Source organism: Diadema antillarum, unplaced genomic scaffold, assembly GCF_040938485.1.
Source record: "Diadema antillarum isolate AM-2024a unplaced genomic scaffold, OU_Dant_1.0 seq00000293_RagTag, whole genome shotgun sequence".
Lineage (NCBI taxonomy): Eukaryota > Metazoa > Echinodermata > Echinoidea > Diadematoida > Diadematidae > Diadema > Diadema antillarum.
The window spans coordinates 958,193-970,000 of NW_027271319.1; positions in this window are offsets into that span (position 1 = coordinate 958,193).

The window sequence follows — 11,808 nt, forward strand, 5'->3', positions numbered from 1 at the left end:
CCTTATTGTAATACATGTATATGTGCTTGTATATAGCTGGCTGGCATAACTGATGACTTGCCCCGCGGGCTCACTGGCTGCAGACACCACCTGGTCAGGCCTGCGCGAGCGAGGCTGGTGTGGCGAAGATCCATTCGACCCGGTCAATGAGGGATTGCAACAGGTCCTTTTTAGTTTAAAGTGGAATTTCAGGGAGTTTCCATTTTGGCATTTGGCTTTTATATTTACCTGCTGTGAGATTACCGTCGAATACGGATCTCTTTAAAGGTATTGTTTACCATTGGGTGATTAAAAAGAAATAAATATTCGAGTTTTCACATTTGATGCAGAATACAATTATGTATATAGGACAGTTATATTTATCACAAAATATCCTACCATATAAACATTTCGTAATACAAACAAAAATATACGGAAATTTCACCATTTTTCTCAGTAAACCATGACTCTAGATGCTTTATTATAAAAACAATTTCATTATAATTCTTGTTCACATTTTGTTAAATCAACAATATTTAACATTGATTATTCTGATTGACATTGAACATTGATTATTTCTATCCCTAACTCACATTTTAGAACTATTGTGAAGCACTACAACTGAGTTTTTGTTTCATCTGCAAATGGTAAATGATGCCTTTAATAAGAAATTAGCTCCTTTGTCTGACACGATTTCGCTTCGAGGTATTCATTATGGAGGCAAGGAGATATTTTTTTTTTCAAAATAGCTACGACCCATTTGAGCATCTAGTCATGGACTGCTGAAGTGCGGATAAGAGTTGCAAACGTGTTTAGCACGTAGCCGCAATGACATGTACATTCACACCCTGGTCTGCCGTGTGGCGTGCGCGCGGTCAGCATCCGTCTACCTTCACACCTTTAGACCCGCGAGGGGGGAATGATTGGCGTATCAATGTTTTATTAACCACGTCTTTTCTTTGTCCTGGATTTATTTGCGGTCTTTCCGTTCGGTAGGTGTGGGCGGAGAAGGGTGCAAATTAATACAATAAGAATTGGCGGGGGGGGGGGGGGTGTACAAACTGTGGACAAGTGTAGGATTTAATACTGTAGACAAAGATAGTCCTGCCAATTCCTAGATAGTTTTACACATGCCTATTAAAGGTGAAACTTCAATGTCGTTGCTGTATCGGTGTTTGATGAATTTTACTTGGAGTTAAGAGAATCTAGTTCAAGTTTTGAATACAAATTGAACTTCTTGGATATTAATCCTATTCTTTAGATATGTGTCGAATATTGTGTTTCGTCATGTGGTATGATCTCACTTTCTTAGTTTTGCACCCCTGTAATCCTATAGGCCCTAATAGCAACGCGGTTATTAGCTAATTATGTTTTTTTTAAAGTTATCATCTAAAGTATTTGTAAGCCTGATGATCACCCTCCTAATATCATCACCATCCCTATCAACATCATAATCATCATCATCATCATCATCATCATCATCATCATCATCTTCATCCTCATTATCGTCACCATTGTCCGTTGCAGAAAAAAACAACAACAACAACATCATGATCACCTCGTCACTTGCAATGTCAAGAATATATCTCTTCCTCATTAACTAATTACCTTCCGGTCCGATTTCCCAGACATTACGTCTACTACCATGATTTTAAGTCCGTACTATGATAAGTTGTCCACCCATATCAATACGACCACGGTAACGACTGTGAATATACCCAACAAACTCTGAAGAACACGAATGCAACAACAAAGATGAAACTGTTTCGATCTGTCAGACACCTACCGCCCCCCCCCCCCGCCCCCACCCCAAAAAAGAAGTAAATAAAGTAACAAAATTAAAAAGATAAAATCGAGCAGATCCTCCTGAATTGTGTTAAGTGGAAGAAGGTTGAGATGATGTGTGTGGGAAAGGAGAACGAGAGACGGATATCCAGAGACCGAATCACTGGCTCGAAATGAAAAAAAAAAAAAAGGCATGAGTTGATTGGTTGACACGTTGCCTTGGAAACGCTGAAGACGACAGACAAGGAACGAGTCAAATCTAAGAATCGATAAGGTGGGAAAAACACTGACAGAGCTGAGGGGCTCGTTCTAAGAATAAAATGCTGGAGGGGACTGAAAATAGGCCTACTCTACGTATCCATTTGAATTTACTGGAAGATGGAGTTAATCACTCGCGAAGCTGTCTACGCATCATGCAAGTTCTCGTGTCTTCTTTTATTCTCTTATTTCGTCCGTCTGTCTTTCTTGCTGTCTTCCCACATTTTTGTTTTGATTTCATTTTCCCACACCTTGATTGCGCGCTTTATGGACGTTTTACAACATGTCGTTGGTAGAGAATGATACAATTACATTGTGCGTGCAAAATCATTACAGGAAAATGACGCGGAATACCCAGCATTTTGTATTGCTAAGGGCTTTTTACACCTTAGGGCCTTAGCCCCACCGTTGGTACGGGACTATCCTTAGCCCACTTTCTGTTTACACTCGTTTTTGCCAAAGTGGGCTAGCCCCACCGATAGTACGGTACTATCTGGCCCTGCAAAATAGCAAGGGTTAGCACCGGAATTGCGGTGCCAAGCAAGTGAGTGTAAACAGAACGAAAAAATAATCCTGGGCTAAGCGACGGAGACGAATTGCGACCCTCACTGACCAATCAGAAACGAGGTAATCAAGTGCTGCCGGTGCGTGCGTGTACGTGTACAGTACACAGCATAATTATGAATATTCATGTGATTTGGAAAGTCCGGGGCTAAGAAATACGAGTGTAAAAAGGTTAGTTTTCTCCTTAGCCCCGGACAAGAGATAGTACGGGACTAATTGGCGAGTGTAAAAAGCTGAAAAAAATTGGTACGGGACTAACGATAGTCCTGGGTCAGAGAAAGTCCGGGGTTAAGAAACACAAGTGTAAAAAGCCCTTTAGTTTGTCGCTTGCTTTTTGTCATTAGTGTTTTATTCAGCAAGATAAATAAATAGGGTAATGAATGGCACAAATCACAGGACTCAAACTGAAAATGAAGGAAATAAAAACAAAAAAACATTTAACTGAGGGACTGGTTGAGCTCTGTTTCTACATGCATTTTTTTTTTTTTTTTTGGAATCCCTGATTTGATATAGGCCGAAGAAGATGTCGCCACCACGAATTTTCCGAATAAGGTTCATAATCCTCATGATTCAATGGCAAATATTTTTCTCTTATTTTTCCATGAAGACAGCGGTCCCATATTGCATTATGGTCACAATGTAGATAAAAAGCATGTGACACTAATGACCGGTACACTCACAACAGCAGAAGATCTTGAAAGCTAATTTCTAGTTGTCGTGCCACTGAATCTAACTTCGGGGCCTTCACATAATATTATCTTCCTTCCTATATATCTCATTGGATTTGTTTTCCAAGTTTGAAATTATTGTAGTGTTTTTTATTCCATTGATTTCCATTTTATTTCGTTTGCATAATCATCGTGTGATGTCAAAAGTGATTTTAGAACACCGCACCTCAATTCCCTCGGGTATCATTGTGAAGGTACGCTTTACAGTGAGCTAGTTAGTGTATGTAACAAACCTAGCCCAGAGGTATACAATGTCGTACAAAACACTAGAATAAAAGTAATAAAATGACTGTGCACAACATTCCCTGTGTACATAGGAATAATGAAATTTTCCACTTGTCATCAAATTCTAGAATTTCCTGCTGAAGCGACTTACAGACAGATGTAGCCACGCCCACTTTTTTTCAGACAAGGACAAACATGGATCTCTATACTAACAAATATTCTTGGAGTACACGGTAGTATATAGAATGCCAAGGCGTATGCAATCAACGCTAATACTTTAACCCACCCCATTTCTCTTTTCAAGTAATGTTTTTAGAGATAATACGTTGAATGAATGTATTTCAAGTTGGAAGGGGAAAAAAGTAAAAGCTGTATTCAAGACTCTGACGATGTCTTTTTGCTTTCACTTCTAATCAACCCGTAGAAATCAGATGCGCCTAGTCCGTTTTCGTTCGGCTTACACTCAACCGTGGAATTCTTCGTCAACTCCCTTCTCATCTCCTTCGATGCCCCCTCCCCCACCCCATCCATCCCTTCCGCCCCCCCCCCCACCCTCCAGAACGGCTTTGATGCTTATTATTTCAAATTGAACCAATGGCTTGGAAGAGGAATCCGGGGCAAATATACAAAGCAGTTTATAAATCCAGCAACACAACATGCCGCGGCATCAATATATTCCTCCCTCGACAAGGCTACTGCCCGAACTACAGAGTTCAGAATGGCATAATTTTGAAAAACTGAAAGAAAAGAAATAAAACCAAAAGCATTGGACATCTGTTTCCGGTTGTATAGTTACGTAGTATGATAATGTGTGTGTTGTGAAGTTACCTTGAGTTACCTATTTTCTCGAAATCAGTCAGAAAGTTGCGCTGTTCTACTTATTTTTTAATGAACAATTTGTAAGTTTGTTATGCCATGTTTCTTACAACGATAAGTTGCCCCGCTGCTGCATAATCATAAGTCTGCGCTTTAAATGATACAAACACACAAACAAGCACGCATATACACACAAACACATACACACACATATTTAACAAATGTATCATGATAAAAGAAAATTTCTAGTGGCTGTCTTTTTTTTGTTTCTATCAACCTTAAGTTATCCTCTTTGATAATGAATGCTAGAAACTAGACCAGCCCTGGAAGAGCGTTTCAGGAGTGCTCTAGAAGCTCGCGTTTCAACCCTTCAGTTAACGTTACAGGTCGTACACCTTTCCCATAGCGTAAAATACCCTGTTGGACCTCAAGTAAAGTGTAAACTTGTCGCAACCTTTTACGTGATTCAAGGCACATTCTCCTATACAGACATCGCAAAATGCGCCTGCTTGTTTGCCTGTTTATTTCTCTTCGTTTCTCTTTCTGCATGATTATATTATGTTTGCTTGTTTGTTTGTGGGTTTCTGTGCTATTTTCTTCCCTTTCTTTCTTTCTCTTTATTTTTAAGGCTGAGAGAGCTCATGTGCAATAGGTAGGACCTTCATAATTTCCCCCAATGTGTTGCTACTGAGAGACATAAGCATGTTTTGAAAACGAAGAACAACAGCATTGACAAAAATTGATAAAAAGATTCTACTAACACTTCCGTTAAAACAAGGCATAAACGTTTCCTGAAAACGTATTCGAAATAACACTTACGTTTTCTATTTTTTGATCCTCCTACTTTAGGTAAAACCCGCCACTTGGCTTCCAGTTTTAGATCCGTCAGTGTCGAATCCTTTTAAACCCAATGTTAATCTTGTATTTAGTGCCTAATTCACGGATATTTAATGAACATTGATTCGGTACCCGTTGTAGCAAACAATTTTATGTAACCAATAGAAACAAAACATATTTTGTAATGGATCATGTACACTAATATTTTGTTCTCCGAGCAGCTTATGAAAATGTCCTCTTTTCTCCTTAAAAACGGTAACCAGTATTAAAATCAAAATAATAACATGATAAAAGCGTAATAATTGTTTTGACTTATTATGAACAATTGTATTTTTTGTCATAAATGATGTGAACATTCTTATTTTTGATTGAACAATAGAATAGCAATATCATAAAAACAATGAGGGGTAACATCATCTTTCTTGTTTATATATCTTGTTGGTTTCTTTTTGTACTTCGAATCTGCTTGAGACGTTGTGCAATCAGATTTCATAGCTTTAGCAGCTGTTGACTTTCATACTGATGGATTGATAATCTTTTCTTCGTCTTTTTTTTTTCGATGGAATCCGTACATTACAGCTTGGGGGAGGGAAACGTAGAGGGTCTCGAATTTGAAAGTACAATCATCAATGTCACGTAAGAGTCATCTTGGGTTTTGAGATTGATAGCCGTAGAAACTTCAGTCATTTCCCACGTGCAATTGCAGATGACTTAATGGGTTGTTGCCGTTCATTTTTTATATTTGAATATTTTCATCTGATGTCAATCTTCATTGCTTATTATTCTCCCCTTGCTCCGTAGCTTATTCCCTTCCTCCCTCTTCCCCTCACCCCTCCTTCATTTAGTCTTTCTAGTTTCGTAGTTAGTTTTCCCCCCATCTTATATATCCATCTCCTCTGAAAAAAGAAACATCAGATATTTCCCATGTGCAATGGCAGATGACTTCTTGGTTTCTTGTTCTTCATTTCTGTATATTTGACTTTTTTCATCTGATGTCAATCTTCATTGCTTATTATTCTTCTCTTGCTCCCTGGCTTATTCTCTCCCTCCCTCTTCCCCTCCTCCTCCTCCTCCTCCATCAGCCTTTCTCGGAAGTATCTTTCTCCATCTATCCATCTCCTCTGGAGAGAGACACATCAGTTATTTCCCATGTGCAATTGCAGATGACTTAATGATTCCTTGTTGTTCACTTTGTATATTTGACTATGTTATTTCCATCTGATGTCAATTTCCATAACTTGTTCTTATCTCGCTCCCTAGCTTATTCCCCTCCCCCCGTCCCTCCTCCACTTCCATTTTGCCTTACTCTATACGGATCACCGACGCGTATTGGGATTTCTACTTCAAACACTCCAGATCGTCGGTAAATGGGGAGCAAGCACTCGGTATCTCTATTCCCATCTTCTTTGTCGAGACCCAAGTATCCCTCTGGTCCCTTCTACCACTCTCCCGGTCCTCTCCTGGTGTTTGGCGATCACTTCATCCCCCCCCCCCCCCGGCTTGCTTTCTCACTTTTTCTCATCTCTCTTCCTTGCATTTATAGTTCTCTATGAATTTATCTCATTGCTCACCCAGACCTTCTATAGATGACACTCTTAACACAACCTTGATTCGTTTTATTTTTTTTTTACCGGTTTATAGTTCGATAGGTTGCGTGGGTTATCTCAATGTATGCAAACACGTGCAGAATGTGTTTTAATAAATTCACTCTATCTTATTTCGGAAGCCTCGTAAGAGACTACGATGCATAATGGGTATAATTTCTAGAGGAGAACAAACGCGAACACATTAACGTATCTACCAGTTTTTTAATTCTTTGAGCTGGAGAGAGAGAGAAAAAAAAACACACAGAGAGAAATTTGGGAAGAAAGAGGGGGAGAAAGGGATTTAAAGATTGGATGGATGGCGAATTGAGAGTTTGCATACACAGCAGTAGTCAATCTCAACACATTGGCAGGCAGAAAGGCCGGCAACAAGCCCTATAATGACGAATATAGACAGAGATATCTATCATGATTTCTTTGTTGTTTTATCAAGGAGCTTGTTAGCAGGCCTTCTTCCTTTTTTATTCATTTCACAGTTGAAGAACAGACAGTAGTGTTCGGGGGGAGGCTCTTCAGCTCCTATTGACATAAGAATAATTATACCCATTGTATGTCCACGTGCAACAACGGGTCCTGTGTTCCGGCAAATTTAATGTTATCTCACACTATACAGCGACACAATAATCGCAAGAGGTTGTGGGGACTCCTCTTTTGCCATGCGGCGTGGATAACTGATCACCACTTTGTCCACAGTGGTCCGTACACGAAAATTAAGCAAAATAAAAAAGTCATAAAGAAGCTGTCCTTCTCTCTTATACACTTAAGGGAATGGTATAGTATCGAATGAGATTCTTATGAGGATTCAGCTTTTATTTCTTGTTGCGAGATACTCAGAAACTACTTTATGAAATTTAAAAGAGCATACAATTCTTCAGTAATCCAAATGTTATTTGATGAAAATCGGTTTTGAAATTACTGAAATATCCTAAAACAAATCAAAGCAAAAGGATCATGATAAAGGGTGGGTCCCACCTTTTATTAGGATCAGTCTTCGTTTTGAATATCTTAGCCTATTTCAATCCAATTTTTATCAAAGAAGCTTTGAATTCCTCTTACATTAACATTTTATAATCACTCTTCATATTGCAGAAGAGGTTTCTCATTATCTCAAAAAATGATCTTTAAAAAAATCATGTTAGAAACCTGAAGTCTCATCCAATCCGAAACAATACCATCCCTCAAAGATGGAACATATTATGACATGCGAATAATAACGCCAAATTATAATGCCATCCTTCAGTATTATACATAAATAACATATCAAGAAACTTGAACCACCTGTATTAAAATTCACGGAATGTTGGCTTAGACTGCAATTAGACTGCAAATATACATGCTCCTCCATTTTGCTTTCTTATGCTTTCTCCCTCATCTCACCCACTCGAATTCACAGACATTGTGTGAAACTACGCAAACCAAATCTGCTCTCTATGTAACGAATTCCATAATTAAACGAGGAGTAGTTTGGGGTTTTATAATGTGTTTTTACATGGTGTTATCATTATGTTTAAGCTGAAGGGGATGAACATGCACCATCGGCAGTATGAACACTGATAGGAGACACACAAAAACAGGGGACAGCGTTTCCTGTGACACAGATCCAACCAAGCGTTGATAAGTTCTTCCTAATGGATTCATTGTCCCACCAGACAAGAGACATAGGTGACCGATTGTAGCCGCCAAATCGGGGATCAAAAAGAGGGTTTGTTTCTATTGAGGTATATAATCCCAACCAATGCATACAATGAGAAATAATACCTACGCCTTTTCTTATTTTATTTTGTCGACTTCAATCTTCTGCTCCGGTGGTCTACAGAAACAAGATTATACTTCGTGTGGGAGTCATTTTGACGCGGTTTTAGATAAAGTTTCTCTTGTCATCACATTACGAGGGCAGCATTTTACCTACGACGATCATTATCGATCTTTCAAATGCGTTCTCTTTAACAACTGGACTTATCAGTTGCAACAATCATTTTAAATGATCTTCATGAAGCAGAATCGGATGCCTATAGGCATAGACATGGGATGAAAAAGTTCGAAGAAAGTACCATTTGTTACTTGTTTCATTTTCCTTTTTCCTTTTTCATTTATCTTATCTCCATTTTGTCCCCTGTCATTTCTTCTCTCAAACCCATCATCTCCTTCTCTTCCTCGTCCTCCTCCTTCCCCCTTCTTCTTCTCTCCCTTCATATGAAAAAAAAAAATGAATGCATCACGTAGAAACATAGATTGTTAACATAACATATGAATTGCACAATCGTGTATCATGACATAATCCTCAATCGTGTATGCACAATCCATAACATGGATTGTGCATACACGATTAGATGCGTCAAGATATCTGAAAATAACGGTCGTGCATTTCCATGTCTTTTTATTCACTCCATTCCATTTAGCTGTGTCCTTGATAATGTTGTTCTTTTTGCAACGCTGCACGCTTACATACAAAGTTGTAATACAGAAAAAACAACAACAACATGATAATTACCCATGAATACCACTTATTCAAACAAAACGACGATTTTTCATATACACGCTTAAAATATCACAGTTATTAGTAGGAGAAAATGCCTGTATGGCTTTGTCATAGAGAGAAAGAAGGGGAGCGGGACAATGACTTAGTGAATGTTAAAGAAATAATACCATTACTCTTACGTGCATGAAAGCCCTTCAGGGCCAGAGGGGGAAATAGAGGTGGAAATGTTTGGGGGGGGGGGGTGGGGGGGGTGGGGAGAGGACATCAATATTGCTATTTATCTATAACGTGTCTGTATGATGGGACCACCAGGGCTGTACGTGTCCTATAGCTGTTATAATAGGGTGTTTCTTCCATTTGTTATAAGCAAATACTAAATAGCTCCGTGCCTCGGAATAACCGAGAATGACAAAGTGGGGGGATTTAAGGAGCAAAGGGAGATCATCATTATCAATAACAATTATTGCTATTTTTAGATACGTGGTGAATAGAGAGGACGGATAACGCCTTCGACATCATGCATATTGCAGTAAGTATCGTGTACAGTCGCTCCATCTTTCAGTTCAGTTCAGTTCAGTTCAGTTTTTATTTCTGCATTTCAAAATCAATACAAATCAACAAATCAACAAAATACTTACATAGTCATTTACACAGCTAATATTCGTAACGTTTGGATCTTACATACATTTTCTTCTTTTTTTTTTCAAGAACGAATATCATATATGAAAGGAAGCAATAGGAAATGATAAAAATGAAATGCAGGGGACCATCATCATAAGCTAAGCTTGACGAGGATGATGGCCCCAGGTAAAGAGATACATAAAGAAAATCTTGCCACTCACTGAGTGGGGGGTAATTGTGCAATGGGCTCAACGAAGAGATACATAAAGAAAATCTTGCCACTCACTGAGTGGGAAGTAATTGTGCGAAGGGCGTGCGGTGCAGTGCGGTGTGCATTGTGTTGGGATGAATCTTGGTTTGTACGTTGAGTGTTATTTTGTGTATCAGTGTGATGAGGTGAATGTTACTTCAGTTATGGCCGTGAACTCATTGTTTAGGGTGTTTGTTGACCAGGTGGTATGAATATTTATGTGTCAGAAGTATACTGGATTATGAGGGTGTTTTTAGTTCTCGTTTGAAAATGTTCAACGACGTACGTTGTTTTAAATTAGGGGGTAAAGAATTCCAAATATCTGGTCCATTGTGCTTTAATGATTTTTGAGCTAAAATGATTCTGGGGTTTTCGAGATGGTAATCGGACGACTGACGTGTTGGATATGAATGAACGGTGAAATTTGGAGTGAAGAAGCCATCAAAAATTTTTGGAAGACAATTAAATGTATATTTATACATAAAAACAGCAGTTTGAAAGGTGTGAAGATCCTCAATTTTCAATGTTTTTAGTTGACGAAATAGGGGATTGGATGGGGATAAGTAACGGGAATTGGTAATCAAACGTACAGCACGTTTTTGGAGAGTAAAAATTGGATTAATTTTAGTTGAGCCACAGTTTCCCCAAGCGATATTGCAGTATGTGATATGTGGTAAGATCAATGCATTGTATAGAATAGTCAGGGAATTTTGAGAAATGAAGTTTTTCAGTCGATATAAAATTCCTACAGTTCTTGAGACAGACGTGTGGATATTATGAATGTGATCGTTCCAAGTTAAACTCGAGTCAATTGTGATTCCTAAGAATTTAGTAAATCTTACTTCAGTTAAAGATAATCCATCAATATTGATATTATAACTGCTGTTAATGTTCTGTGAAGCAGTAGGTTTGAAACGTATAAAATTTGTTTTAGAGACATTAAGGGATAATTTATTACATATAAACCATCGGGAGACTTTGTCTATTTCCGTGTTCAGAGTATTAAACAGTGTTTCAAGGTTCTCATGGGAGTAAAAAATATTAGTATCATCCGCAAAAAGTATAAATTTAAGAGTTTTTGATGTATTTATTATATCATTAATATATACAAGGAACAGTAGGGGGCCAAGAATTGATCCCTGGGGAACACCACATACAATATTAGAATTCGGAGATTTAGATGACTTAAATAGTACATATTGCTTTCTGTTGGATAAATAATCAATAATCCAAGAAAGTGCTAAACCACGAATACCATATCTTTTCAATTTGTAAATTAATATATCATGATCTATGGTATCAAAAGCCTTTGATAAATCCATGAAAATTCCTATAAAATGTTTTTTATTTGCAAAAGATTCAGTAATCTTATCTAACAATTGAATTATAGCTAAATCGGTGGAATGGCCCTTTCTAAATCCAAACTGATTAGGTATAAGTAGGTCATTTACATGAAGAAAAATGTACAGGCGTTTATGAATAATTTTTTCCAGAATTTTAGAAATACTAGGTAATAACGATATTGGTCTATAATTTGTTAAAAGAGAAGGGTCGTCTTTTCTTTTGAAAATTGGAACTACTTTCGCAATTTTTAATGAGTTTGGGCATATTCCAGAAGACAGTGAAAGATTGAAAATGTAAGATAAAGGTGTGGTTATTTGT